Source organism: Babylonia areolata, chromosome 18 (genome assembly GCF_041734735.1).
Source record: "Babylonia areolata isolate BAREFJ2019XMU chromosome 18, ASM4173473v1, whole genome shotgun sequence".
In the NCBI taxonomy this organism is placed as follows: domain Eukaryota; kingdom Metazoa; phylum Mollusca; class Gastropoda; order Neogastropoda; family Buccinidae; genus Babylonia; species Babylonia areolata.
Window position 1 is genome coordinate 29104524 of NC_134893.1, and position 15578 is coordinate 29120101.

The 15578-nt window shown below is 46.0% G+C and overlaps 1 pseudogene across 1 annotated transcript in view; it reads right to left on the reverse strand.

Moving 5' to 3' along the window:
• Positions 1-4398: 4398 nt before the first annotated feature.
• Positions 4399-15578, reverse strand: part of LOC143292628 (neuronal acetylcholine receptor subunit alpha-10-like) — a 121535-nt pseudogene continuing 110355 nt past the window's right edge. Inside the window, exons 6-7 of the transcript XR_013056669.1 lie at positions 13516-13631; positions 4399-12069 (exon numbers count right to left, since the gene is read on the reverse strand). The product of XR_013056669.1 is annotated as a neuronal acetylcholine receptor subunit alpha-10-like (transcript). The remainder of the gene's footprint in view (positions 12070-13515; positions 13632-15578) is intronic.

The following is a 15578-nucleotide window of genomic DNA, read 5'->3' on the forward strand; positions in this document are numbered from 1 at the left end:
CATGGATAGCTATCCCAGGTAGTGGAAGTTGGGGGAGGGAGTGTCGACATGGATAGCCATCCCAGGTAGTGGAAGTTGGGGGAGGGAGTGTCGACATGGATAGCCAGGGGAAGGGAGCGTCGACATGGATAGCCAGGGGAAGGGAGTGTCGACATGGACAGCCATCCCAGGTAGTGGAAGTAGGGGGAGGGAGTGTCGACATGGATAGCCAGGGGAAGGGAGTGTCGGCATGGACAGCCAGGGGAAGGGAGTGTCGACATGGATAGCCATCCCAGGTAGTGGAAGTTGGGGGAGGGAGTGTCGACATGGATAGCCATCCCAGGTAGTGGAAGTTGGGGGAGGGAGTGTCGACATGGATAGCCATCCCAGATAGTGGAAGTTGGGGGAGGGAGTGTCGACATGGATAGCCATCCCAGATAGTGGAAGTTGGGGGAGGGAGTGTCGACATGGATAGCCATCCCAGGTAGTGGAAGTAGGGGGAGGGAGTGTCGACATGGATAGCCAGGGGAAGGGAGTGTCGACATGGATAGCCATCCCAGATAGTGGAAGTTGGGGGAGGGAGTCAGATCAGTTAACACTGCACTGACACCACCAGAACGGCACCGCATTGATTAAGACAGACAGTGAAAACACCAATCTTTATTTTGGATGTTTGTGATTCCAGCTGTCTGTCCGCGTGCTCAGGATCCGTTTTAGTTCATAAATGAGGCGTCACTGCGTTCGGGCAAATCCATATGCGCTACGCAGTGACACCTCTTTGAGAAACTGAAAGTGAAACTGAATTGACTATGTGCCCGGCACCCATCTAACCGAGATAAGGAGGCACCCCGATTCATTGTGTTGTGACGTCACAGTCATCAGTTTTCAACAGCTTGATGTCGGGGCATTGGACTTCAATCCTCTAGGTTTCAAACCCTGTGTCTGGTTTTGTAGTGGAGAGTCACATATTATTTCAACAACACGATGACAGGGGGTTCCATGGCTCGGTGGTTACAGCTTTTGACTTCTGTCATCCCAGGGCCTGTGGGTCCATGGTTCAAATCCTTTCTGGTGGGAAAAGGGTTCAGATGTATTCAGTCTCCCTCTGCAACATGTGCGTGCCTGTGTCCTTTGGCCACTTCCGAGTGAAGATGCATGCATGAGATACAGTTTCTTGGCATAATTTAAGATATCAAACCCCATAATGATCAGCGTTCAGTAGGTTAAGTTATGAAGATACATAGCATGTAGGTATGCCCACCTCGAAAACAGAGGATGGTTGGTTATATCCAGCGATATACGTAAGAACCAACTAGATGTCGATATGGGAGTTTTATGCACTTTAATGCCGAAGAATAATTTTACCAATCAGCATTGTGGAAGTATACAGCCCGTGCAGCAATACAGACCCCTCTCACCCCGTCTGCGCGCGCGCGTGTGTGTTTGACTGGCCTGTAATAGAAATGTTAAAATGAATGTATTACCATTTTTCCTTGATTTATTCTGACAATGACTACGTTGTGAAGAACATGCTTCTCACGTTTACAGTAAATAACACTGTTAGAACTTTTCTGATGGCTGGCTGTTTAAAAACCTGTTACCATGAAATCAGGCCACGAAGTCAAGATGGTTCTACAAAGTATGCACCACGTCACTGGTGTCAGCATATTATATCCAAATTAATAACACACGCACTCCTGCACATGACATTTTTTCAAATCGTCCACATAAATATAGAGTTGACAGATGTTTTTATTCATAATCATGATAACAAGTCATGGCGTGACGAACAAACGTGCACCTGTACACAATGTATTTACTCAAATGTCTTCAGCCATTCGTGTCCTCTGCTTCTAAAGTCACAAAGAAAACAAACATCTTTCTGTTAACTGATTACAGATGTATAATTATCTCATAGGAAAAGGCAAAGGTGTGTCAGGATAAGATGCTTTATTTCATGTTACAAACACTACAGGTGACTGAATTTATACACAGAGGAAGGAGATAAAAACAAAAGGTGATTCCTATTGTACAAGAATGTGAGAGGGAGAGAATGTGTTTGATTCATTACTGTATAGACTACAAAAAATGTGTTGTGCACGTTGATTTACACACACACACGTCGTCATTGTGTGAAATCGCACCAGACGAGCACACACTCCTGTGGTCAATCCAATCTATAGTCATTGGCAACATTCCCCAGATCTGCATTGTTCAAGAAAAATGTTGAAGCATGCTATCTAACCATGCAGTAAACATGTATGTACAACCCAAATCATGGTTTGATAAACCAAATGGAACAGAATGATATCAACTGGATGCATATTATATCAACAACAGACAGCACTGTGAGAGAATGGTCGGTGATTTGAATTGATCATAATACCGTGTATATATATAAATCAGTCACCGTGATGTGTAAACTAAACTACGACTTGCGCACACATACTCACTCATACACAATGCCTCTTAACTTTAAAACAGACCCGTTTGTCCCCCCTTGCGTGTGTGACCTTGTAACAGAATAAACTCTGGGTCACTCAAGATGAAAAAAAAAAGGTTTCATATCAGATATGAAATACTACACGCAACAAAAGCTAATTTACAGGTGCGACACTGCTTCAAAAGCCCACAGCAGCATGAACACGAAGTCAAGGCAAAATGGTCCTCAGTCGCAGAATACAACGCCTAAATTCTTCATTAATTTTACTTTTGCAGTGCTTCAAGCCATCAATGCATCACAGTTTGAAAATAAAGTTATTTTTGTTCAGACATACCCTGGTGAAATCGATGCGTGCACTGCACAATACTAACTGATCAAGAACAGTTAACCAACTTGTACAAACCTGAACCAACTATTTTGATTCAAGTGAATTGCTGGCCTTTGGGAACCACCCCAAAGCCGACTGTCCTAAAACCCTCTTGGCCGAGAGAGTGGGCATGTAACCTGGGCAAGACACTCTTCACTATAATTCAGTTCTAGCCCAGATAGAATAGCAGATGCCGTCTCTGCTGTTCTGGTGGTTATAGTCGGACACGACTGACTATCATGTAAATAACCCCCCCCCCGCCCCCCACTAATTACTGCACAGAAACAGGAAGGACAAGGCACTGCTCTAACCCAAACGAGCCAGCAGGAAGGTGAAAGAACATGCTGGTTATGTGATGACATACCACAGAGCACAGCTTTGTTCACATTGCTCAGCCTCTAAATGAAACAGTACCTCCCTGCTTGTTCCTGACATTCATAGCCTTTATTCCATCTACAGTTCATTGACTTTCTTCGTCATAATCTTTTTCCCTTGTTTACTTGCGGTCCCAAGTTATGTAAAAGATGATCAAGCCATGCGATATTGTTTCCCAGTTCATGTGATATAAACACAGTGTTTATCCTCGTGATCCTGTATCAGTTTGCTGATGATTACTGCCGTGGTGGACTGAAGTCTGCTGGGTTTTTCTGTGTTCCCATCACCCATTGAGCTCTGACAAGAACGAAAGGATATTTACCGTATTTGACCTGCGTGGCGTAAACACACGACGGGGTTTGAGACACAAGCAGGTCCGCACATCAGGGGATGTGAGAGATCGAAAACAGTCTTCACCCTTTACCCACCAGACGGTGCCGGAACTGCACGTTGGACCCTCGGGCTGAGATCCAGCACTACAACACGTTCGGCTACAGCACCCGTCAGCCCTGCACTGTGTGCAGATGTAACATTTGTGCCAAATGTGTAATTGCCTACCCATGCTGAAGATTGTCTCAGTCTCCAGACACTTTATAAAGTGATCTATTTTGATTTAGTTTGGTAAAACCTGATGCAACAATAGAGATAATATATCATATGTCGTGGCCGAAAGTACCATCTGGTAAACAACCATAACACTTTCTGCAAATGTATTCATTTATCTGACAAAACAACAACACAACAACAACAAAACAACAACAAAAAATGATAGGACAGTGAGATGCAAGTAGGAGGGCAGGGGTGTGAAGGGGGCGGTAGAAGTGAGGGTGGGGCGTGGGGGTGGAGATGGAGTCTTGGCGACAAGGGTGCCCAGGAAGCAAGCGAATGAATCACTGAACGGAATCCAAAATCTGAGAAGGAATCGTCCCTCACTGACGTGCAGGCATCTTACGCACGTGCCACGTCTTATCGAAGATGGCCCACTGTTTACGGTTCGGCCAGTGACTGTCAGCAGGAGGCACACTAGCAGGTCTGCACATGTGTTGAGCTGGGAGATGGGAAAAGTCTCCACCCTTTACCCACCAGGTGCACCGAAACTGGGGATGGAGCTCAGGAAATTTGGTCAAGAATCCAGCGCTCAAACCATTGGGCCATGGCACCACTCAGACGATACGTTTCACGTTTAGTTATGGATCACCCGTCAGACGATACGTTTCACGTTTAGTTATGGATCTCTTGACACCACTTGGGCGATTTATTTTTATCCCGAATAACGGAGGTCCGCATTATTCCCTTCCTTTCTGTCTGTTTTTCTTTTTTTTCTTTTATCTTGGCTCGAACCTCAGTTCAGAGCAAAATATAGGCTTAGGCGTAATCGGACTTGCAGGTGAATAAAAATAAAGCAAAGTATGTGAGGCGAAGCAAAGAAATATATCAAAGAAGAAGTATGTTCAGTTATTTTTTTTTATAAGTCAAAGGCACATAATTCAAACCGCTGTTGTTTGCGCTTCTATACAGACAAATAAGGAACACGGGGAAAGAAACCCATGTTATGAACTGCCGGCAGATAGTGGAGAGAGACCCCAAACTGATCGACAGCCGATGGGGTGACACCAGCAAACAGTGGAGAGAGACCCCAAACTGATCGACAGCCGATGGGGTGACACCAGCAAACAGTGGAGAGAGACCCCAAACTGATCGACAGACGATGGGGTGACACCAGCAAACAGTGGAGAGAGACCTCGGACATGTCGACAGACGATGGGGTGACACCAGCAAACAGTGGAGAGAGACCTCGGACATGTCGACAGACGATGGGGTGACACCAGCAAACAGTGTAGAGAGACCTCGGACATGTCGACAGACGATGGGGTGACACCAGCAAACAGTGGAGAGAGACCTCAGACATGTCGACAGACGATGGGGTGACACCAGCAAACAGTGGAGAGAGACCTCGGACATGTCGACAGACGATGGGGTGACACCAGCAAACAGTGGAGAGAGACCTCGGACATGTCGACAGACGATGGGGTGACACCAGCAAACAGTGGAGAGAGACCTCAGACATGTCGACAGACGATGGGGTGACACCAGCAAACAGTGGAGAGAGACCTCGGACATGTCGACAGACGATGGGGTGACACCAGCAAACAGTGTAGAGAGACCTCGGACATGTCGACAGACGATGGGGTGACACCAGCAAACAGTGGAGAGAGACCTCGGACATGTCGACAGACGATGGGGTGACACCAGCAAACAGTGGAGAGAGACCTCGGACATGTCGACAGACGATGGGGTGACACCAGCAAACAGTGGAGAGAGACCTCGGACATGTCGACAGACGATGGGGTGACACCAGCAAACAGTGGAGAGAGACCTCGGACATGTCGACAGACGATGGGGTGACACCAGCACACTGGCTGAGGACCACAGAGAATGGAGCTCTTTGACTGCCTCATGCGTCCAACGACGCGGGATCATCCAAGCCCAAGTAAGACATAAACCCCGAGAATTCCCGAAAAAAAAATGCTGGGGGTGGGAGGGTGGTGGTGGGGTCCAAGTCAGCTCCCACACCCTCCACTTGGCGTTTTTAAAGCAATAACAGCGAAACAACGGTGAAGAAACAAACAATTTTTCCAAGACAGGGAAAGACCCTTGTTTTAAAGTCTAGGGCATGGTGGAGTTGTGGCCTAGTGGTAATGCGTCCGATTAGGAATCGAGAGAATCTGAGCGCACAGGTTCGAATTTCACACTCGGAAGTATTCCCCTTCCCCCACCACTCCACCAGACCTTGAGTGGTGTTCTGGACGCCCATAATATACCCCCTCCCCCCCTCTCTCTCCATCGGGCCTCGCGGACTATGTATACAAGCCTGGAATGACCCCCGGGGGTAAACTTCGATCAGCTAGTCAGAACTACCCTTCCCTCCATGCCCCAACCCTAGTTGTATACACCCTCGTAATGGATACTGGGGTCATTCTTGTCTTGGGGCATTCCAGGCAAGCCAAGAATAACTCCAGGGTAAAAACCCAGCAAGAAGGAGTTGGCTTCACGCTGTCAAAACGGGCTTGCCAAGCATGGGGTTGAAACTCCGTGCCACCTGACCAGGCCACGCTGACAAAAACAGCGCTTTCCTTCAGGATGGGTATTTCTTCTTCTTCTTCTGCGTTCATTCGTTTGCACACGAGTGGGCTTTTACGTGTATGACCGTTTTTACCCCGCCATGTAGGCAGCCGTACTCCGTTTTCGGGGGTGTGCATGCTGGGTATGTTCTTGTTTCCATAACCCACCGAACGCTGACATGGATTACAGGATCTTTAGCGTGCGTATTTGATCTTCTGCTTGCATATACACACGAAGGGGGTTCAGGCACTAGCAGGTCTGCACATATGTTGACCTGGGAGATCGTAAAAATCTCCACCCTTTACCCACCAGGCACCGTCACCGTGATTCGAACCCGGGACCCTCAGATTGACAGTCCAACGCTTTAACCACTCGGCTATTGCACCCGTCGATGGGTATTTCAAAATCCATGAATGTACTCTAAACTGCCTTGTAAGCGCCTAGTATCTAGCACCCCCCCCACCCCCATCCTCCCATTTTGGGCTAAAATATGTGCATAGGGTGAAATACCTTGTGTAAAGGGATGCGGGTGAGCACTTGATACGTAGTTTACGACAGTTCTGCTGCATGGAAAAAGCCTTATGGAAATGAATGAGCTTTCGGATCGGAAGAAAATTTTATGTCCCAAATGGGCTATCCACGACAATTCTAGTTCTGTATTTTTCATACACGGCTTTCTTCCTGTGATCTAAGTTTAAAGAAAAAAAGTAAAATATTTATTGACTGAAAAATATTATATTATCTATCCTTGTTTTTTGCCCATTACACAGTTCTTAAATAAATCTAATTTTCAAGTTTCTTTGCATAGCTTTGAAGACGAGTAAATTATTGGCGTCAATAGTTCTGTGTGTAACATGAATGCTATAGAACTGGACTAATTACAAAACAGTCCTAATCCTGAGGGAGAGGAGCTGTCCAGTCACCACAACGCACACCAGTCAGAAACGACACGTTCAGCCCGTAGCAGTTGCCGTGTTACCGAAGAAAGCGATGTATGCAGCAAAAGCTGAGTTAGAGCATTGGACCTCGATTCCAAACATCAATGGTTCGAATCCCGGCAGTGGGAGTGACGAGTACATGAAGATTTTACAGTCCTCCAGGTCATAATATACACAGACCTGTCATGTTGCTTTGCAATACCCCACAAGCACGGAGAAAACAAAACAGGACGTTAAAAGATATGCATGTCATATGTGCCAGGGATTTAGTGGCACCTGGCAGAAACAACAACAAACAAACTGCATGTTACTTGCACATGTTAACCAAAAACGGTGAGCATTAGAACCCACAATCGCACAGAAATGGCGACTGGCATTAATTTAAGCAGCATAAGATTATACTGGTGTTTTCTGTGTCATCTAACGAACCAGAAGAAGAAGAAGATACTGGCGTTTTAGCGGCATAATATTACTGATACTCAAGCAGCGGCATAAAATAGCAAGCACACAAAGCATCAATGAAGACGTGAGCAATCAGAAGCTGGAAAACACTCGCCATTTCTTCTTGCACGATGAATTTGCTCAAGAACTCCAGTACCACATTACCAGTTTGCCCAACATCAGCTGCCTTGGAAACAACAACAGCCTAATTGGTGTACCACAAAGAAGCGAACAAACAAACGAACAGATTGACAGACAGGTAACTATACACACACAAATTGAGCCTTGTGAACAGCAACAGCCTATCTGCTGGTGCAGTCGGTGCCAACAGACAAAAAAGAAACAAACAGAATGACAGGCAGATGGATAGACACACAGATCGAGAGCCAGACTACCGAAACATGACACTGATGCACGTCTTGTTCAGCAGTTAGAAGCTATGCTATTCAAAGCTAGTCTAAACATGACTGACATATCTAAATATTTATTATCGTTGCAAGCACAGTTGAGACTGCGGGCTAATTTCGCTCATGTCAAAATGGACAGGAGTTAATCCGTGTTCGGTAACAGCATTGGGTGGGCCAATGATATTTGTACAAAATCACACGGTATGCAGATGGAGAATGGCTGAAATCAAAACATCTGTTGCCACGCTCCTATCACGTGCATATCACGTGATATCACGTGCATCACCACACTGGGACACACTCCGCGAGAAAAGAAATCATCACAACCATCGTGATTGAACGAATCGTTGAAAAACGCTTGATATTCATCAAGTCGGAAATACAGATACAGAATAGCTGACTCAATATCCTCGTGCAAACTTGACAGTTCCATTGCAGCGATACCTCACACAGTCACATGAATGTTCATGCACTAATTATCGTATTGCCTAACTGTGTAGCAAGGACGCACTGGCCTTGACTTATGCGTCCTTCAGCTTTTTGCCAAAGCCTGAAAATCCTTACCACAGTATAGGGAGAAGTTCTGAGTATGCAGTCATTAAGGCATCCATCAATAACTTGATAAGAATATCAAATCGTTGGGCGAAATAACCAAATTACAATTTACAAATTACATTAATCTCACATGATCTTTTGGAGTGTTCGCTCCGCTCATTTCTGCAGAATTGTCTTTCGTTTTCTGGACTTTGTTGTAGATTTTGTTGGCTAACTATTCAGGATTGGAGATTTTGTTTCATTTGTTACCCCCCCCCCATCCTCCCCCATCCTGCTGTCAGATTTGTGTCACCATCACAAAGGGTCTTAAAGCCTCTGACACAGTCGCTAAGTTGTTAAGCCTGAGTTATCATTGCCAAGTTGTTTACAATTTTAAGACCATTACCATCTTGTGACATTCATCTTGTTGTCAAGTCTGCAACAAATTTTAAAACAAGCCATTTGTCGTCCATCAGTGTTCGTTCAGGCCTGCAATTAGCCACCATAACAACTATCAAAGGATCTTAATCCAAGTGTTCAACAGTACATCCAATAGACAGTCAAAGCAGAATAAAACAACGCGTAAGCTTACCAACTGTTCTTCATGAAATCCCACTTTGTCCAAGGCCACCCTTTAAATGAAAAGAATTGCATGAGATAAGGAACACAGACAGACTTCATCCACATCTGCAGATTACAACATTCGGAGGACTTCGCCTAACAGGCACATACCTTCGTCCTAACCTAACCCTGAAGAGAGAGACAGAGAGAGAGAGAGAGAGAGAGAGAGAGAGAGAGTCGATCTTCATGTGCATCAGTCAGGAATAGATAAGACCTTAGTGGTCCACATGTAACCGGTAACAATTAATTTGTTTTTTTTTTCTGTTTCTGCTTTCAAACACATCAGCAAGATGGCGTTGAAAACACATGGAGGACTCTGTGCGATGTTTTTTTCTTTCTGTGGTTATTCCATCCCTCTTGCCAATATTTTGCTTTTTTTTTTTTGAATTCACTATATTGATATTTTCTCTGTGTATACAGAGTTTTCGTCCATCTGATAAACCAAACCATTTTCCAAGCATGCCCAGTATAACTACGAGGATCTCAAACGGAGATATTGCTGGAACCATTGTTCCTAAGATTACACAGTGCATGCATGTCACAGAGTTTGGGAAATTGGCTAATCAAGGTTACAAACAGCAAGCACGTGAGTTAGGGTTTGGGGAGGAAGGGAGGAGAGGACTGCCAATGAGAAAATCAGAGATTCGTTTTCTTATCTACACCGATAGTTATAAGGCATGGGTCTTATTGACACCAGGATCGATCTTATCAGCAAGGCCACAACATGGTCCACAGATGATTAAAGCCAAACACTCACATAGACAGCAGATAGCGGTGGAAACACATTTCGGTTGTGATTGGTCCAGGTCAATAAATGGGGAGGGGAGGCGGAGGGGAGGGGAGGGGAGGGAGCAGTCTGAGCCAACAGGCGATGTTCACAACTGCAGTTCGTTCTGCCTGGCCTGTGAAGGAAGGTGAGGTGGCCCGCTGAGTCAATGGAATCAGTCTCTACAGTCAGTCCTGATGTACTTTTCCATGACTGGCTCAAAACTGTACTGCAGCACGTGATAATCTGAAAACAGACAAGACAGCGACACTGATGTATGTGTGTGTGTGTGTGTGTGTGTGTGTGTGTGTGTTAAACTTCACGTCGTGACGGGTAGAGTCTGCTTTCAGATTGTCCATCAGCTCACAACCACAACTTTGCTCACCCCGCACACTACTCACCACTGATGTAACAGCCTAACGACAACCCTTCCCTCTATGCCATTCTCCACACCCCATCAACACAAATTTTGTCTTTAATGTGTGTGACTGTTGACAGTCCAAAGGCTTGATCAACAGAAATCAATCACAGGTAGCTTTTCCCTATCCCAAATATTCCTGTGAAAAGAGGACTTGTTATGATTAACAAAAAAGAAAAAAAGATCGATTTCAGGTTGTTTGTGCTTGTGACAGCACAGGTCTCACATTTTTACGATCATGAGAGAAAGTAGATCTGTCGTCGAAACGTAACACACCTTACTTTCACGACCACCGAAACAATCAGGCAGTTGTGCGTCCAGCAAGGGGAATCTCATTTCCCCCTTTCTTGTGCGCGTCCTACGACGAAAAGAATCGTTATATACAGGGTCTGTCTCATCCCTGGTTCATCTACCCCTGACCCAAAGCGCACTGTCTGTGCAGACTTGGTGTTCAGAAGTTCATATCCCCGGAACTGAGGCGAGGACTAGGATGGTCATCACCTGTCAACACACAGACCACAAGCCTCACAACTGCTCCACCGACATGTCTACAAAAGACGAAGACACGATAAGTTTTCGCGCAATTTTCTCTCCCTCCTAAAAAAAAAAAAAGAAGAAAAAAAAAGGATGTCAGTTTTGCAGGAGAAATACACCAGGAGCCAGTTGCATTGCTCGGACGGAAGAGCCTAGTATGGTGGTAAGCCGCTACTTACTGTGTGTAGTATGGAACTGACCAATGGCGTAGTTCAGTCAACGTAGGCATTTAGTCACGTGTAACTGTCAAAAAGTTAGAACCAAGCAATGCAACTGGCACCAGGATTCGGGGAGAGGAGGGGAGATATAGAAAACAGGGTGGTGGTGGTGGTGGAAGTGTTGCTTTTTTAAAATGTTATTATTATTAACAACTAAAGCACGAGCGCACAGTTGTGACGTGGTCTGTACAAGTACTGTGAAGGCAAGAAAAGAGTTTGGTGAGTGAGTGGGGTGAGTGGGAAAAGTATGGGTGTAGTGGCCACACTCTTTTTTCAGTCACGGCCAGGGAGCCCCCCCTCCTTCACAGAAGACGTGTCATCACGTGTGCTTCTTGGTGATGGAGGGCGAGGCATCCTGCATGATGGTGGTCTCGAAGAGCGTGAAGGCGGACACGAAGAGCACCAGCAGGTACAGGAAGAAGAAGAGGCGGTCCAGCACCAGGGCCACCACCTTCCACTCCCGGGACCGCTTCTCCAGGTCCTCCTTGTCCGCGCCCCGATCACACATGACCTTCAGGTGCCGCCGGATCTCCTTCACCTCCCACTCCAGGCTGGAGTACTGCGAGGACAGGTTGTTCAGCGTCTCAACCGACACATCAGGCTCGCTGCCCAGACCCACACCTTGACCTTGACCTTGGCTGGAAGGGTTGCCGTTGGAGGTCGGAGGAGGAGGAGGAGGAGGGGGGTGCTGCCAAGGTCGTTCGCTCTGCATCTCAAACATGCCCACACGGTCGTACTTGACGTCCTGATGCTTCTTCCTGTCGCCGCCGCTGCGGCTGTTTCCGTAGAGTCCGGATCCCACTCCGCTGGTGGTCGGTGGTGCTGGTGGTCTTTCTGGAGTCCGCTGCCGGGCCCAGGAGCTGTGCCCGCATGCAGAAGATGCGTGCGAAGACGTCCACCATCAACTGTTGGGAAGGAGAAAGAAAGAAAGGAAGAAAAGGGGAGGGTTGTTTATATGAGTAAACACTGAGTGGTTTTCTCTCTCTCTCTCTCTCTCTCTCTCTCTCTCTCTCTCTCTGTGTGTGTGTGTGTGTGTGTGTGTTCTCTGTCTGCCTGTCTGTCGTTCAGTCAGCATATGTCCCTCTGTCTGTCTGTTGGTCTCTCTCTTTCTCTTTGACTCTTTCACACACACACACACACACACACACACACACACACGCGCGCGCGCGCGCGCACACACACACACTTACACTTACCCATACATACACACTTCCATAGTAATTTTCAGGTTCATCAAACAACACCTCAGACAAATTTCCAACAGGAAATGTTCGTGCGTGATGGAGCGCTGAAATCGCACCAAGGAACCTAACTCCATCAAGCAGTCGACCCAAACCAAGCCAAGCCACAGGAAGTGTGAAATCGCCCACACTGTTTATACTTCTGCTTGTTTACCAACGGGGAGTGACATACTGCGGACAGTCTGCCATGTTTGCTGTGCGTGACATGGAGGGCAGAGGCGGCAAGTTCAACGGGCTGGGTGGGTAATTATTTTTTTTACAATGAGTGAGTGATCACAGAAGTGAAATCGAACCAATGGAAATGGTTCCCACAGAGCTAGTGGTGCTCAGGTCTCTCCAGAAAGTCACAGGGACTTTGCGATTGAAGATCTGACTCGCTGTCATAAGATGACGAAGTTGGGGTTTTGTATGCATACACATAGATGGATAATTATATGCTGCATAAGCACGTACACAAGAGACAATGCAAACAGCATGTATGTACGCACTTGCACGCTCACACAAACAATACATTAATATCAGCAGCAATGCAAATCACACAAAAAACATATATGATGCGTGAACGCGCGCGCACACACACACATACATATACACACACACACTCACACTTGCTTATCCATCGTCATCCATCCATACATTATTCCATACAAAAACACATATATTTGTAGAAACACACACACACACACACACACACACTAACAGATTAACACACACACACACACACACACACACCAACACACGCACACACACACACACACACACACACACACACGCACCCACACACACGCACACACACTAACAGATTAACACACACACACACACTAACAGATTAACACACACACACACACACACACCAACACACGCACACACACACACACACTAACAGATCAACACACACACACAGATTAACACACACACACACACACACACACACACACACACACTAACAGATTAACACACACACACACACAGATTAACACACACACACACACACACACAAACACACACACACTAACAGATTAACACACACACACACACACACACACACACACACGCACACACCTACCCCCTCCTCGTCCCCCCCAAAAAAATGAAAAAGAAGGACTGTACCTTTTTAAAGAGCCTTGGCACTGGTGTCCTGGAGCCGTGGAAGTAAAGGTTGACGATGACCACAGACAGCAGAGTGGACAGTGTGATCAGTATCATGTTCAGACAGTAGTAGGCCCCTGTCAAAGGGAAAAAAAGAAAAAGAACACACACCCTGAGCCTTAGATATCTACCATGCAGTACCCCAGTGCAGAACCCCCTTCCACACACACTGCAAGTAGTAGGCCCCTGTCAAAGGAAAAAAAAGAAAAACCCCACACACCCTGAGCCTTAAATATCTACCATGCAGTACCCCAGTGCACGATCCCTTCCCACACACACTGCAAATAGTAGGCCCCTGTCAAAGGAAAAAAAAAACACAAAAAAACCCCACACACCCTGAGCCTTAAATATCTACCATGCAGTACCCCAGTGCAGAACCCCCTTCCACACACACTGCAAGTAGTAGGCCCCTGTCAAAGGCAAAAAAAAAAAAAAAAAAAAAAAAAAAAAAAAAACACACACCCTGAGCCTTAAATATCTACCATGCAGTTCCCCAGTGCAGAATCCCTTCCCACACACACTGCACACAGAAAAAAAAGCGGATGGCGCAACACCGCTGCGACACACTCTCCCTGGGAACAACAGCCCCGAATTTCACAAAGACAATTTTCAAATTTTATACATTTTCCACCAGTACCAGTTCCCGTAAAACAAGCATTCAGTGCAGAAGCCCCCCCCCCCCCCCCCCACACACCCCGCCCCTCCTCTCTCTCATCCACACTCTGAAAAAACAACAACAACAACAACAAAAACACACACACAAAAAACAAACAAACGAAAAAATGAAAAGAAAAAAGAGTGGCGCCACATTGTGCGACATGATCTCCCCTGACCTGGAAAGCAGCCCGAATTTCACACAGAAAAAATCTTGAGCCTCATACAATTTCCCCTCAGTACCAGTTCATGTGAAATCGGAACCCAATGCAGACCCCCACCCCACCCACCCATCCACACCACACAAACAGAAAAAAAGGAAAAGAAAAAAAAGAACACCCCCGAAAATGGGGTATGGCTGCCTACACGGCGGGGAAAACGGTCATACACGTAAAAGCCCACTCGTGTACATACGAGTAAACGTGGGAGTTGCAGCCCATGAATGCAGAAGATAAAGAAGAAGAAGAAGAAGAAGAAGAAAGAAAGAAAAAAGAAGGGTGGCGCTGCATGTTGGTAGCAACACGCTCTCCCCTGGAAAGCAGCCAGAAGTTCACACACACGAATCTGTTATGACAAAAAGCAACACCAATTATTTTGCTTTCGCCAGACTCCTTTCTGTTTGGGATGCAGAGAAGATAGTTCTTGAAATTTAGCATATGCAAAACGAATGTCTTCTTGTTTTCATTGTCCTGCTCTATGTTACGGAGTGCCACAATCTGATTTCCTCGTGAAGGGGAATTCAAGCCCTTCTGTTCATTTGCACGTGTTTTTTGCACTGGTCAGTGAGTATATTCTTCTCTGCCCAGTTTAACTCACTCAGTACGGCCAGCCCTCTCTTCTCCTCTACACAGACCCTTCGGATGTCCAGTGGGTGTCTGAATGACCCAACCTTTAGCTTCTGTCGTCAGAATTGTGGTATTCTTTGTCAACATTCACCTCTTCAGTATAAGAGCCTTGCAATATTTTGATGGTGGTAATTGGGGTGAAACGCTGTTAACGTCGTCTCTTTCGCCGTTCGCATGGAGAGAGTTAACTGGCTAGCGACACACAGTCTGTCGCAGAGGCTTGGAGGAAAAAGGTCTCGCTGTTGGTGCTATGTGGTTCTGGCCTACAGGTAATTACAAATTAGTTAATTTTCATAAGAGTTTAAAGATATGGTTAGTTTTTTTGTGTGTAAGCATGTCTTTTTATGTATCGTAAATGTAGTTAGTATTTTGTGTGTGCATATTTTGGTGGAACTATGCGTTGTAGTATATTGTGTAAGCTTGGCTACACTGCAAATTGACCCAACGACTGTATGTTTTCTGTACATATATTCGCTAGCATAAAGAGCAAAGGTAGTATAGAATTATGCTATCTATATAGTTCTA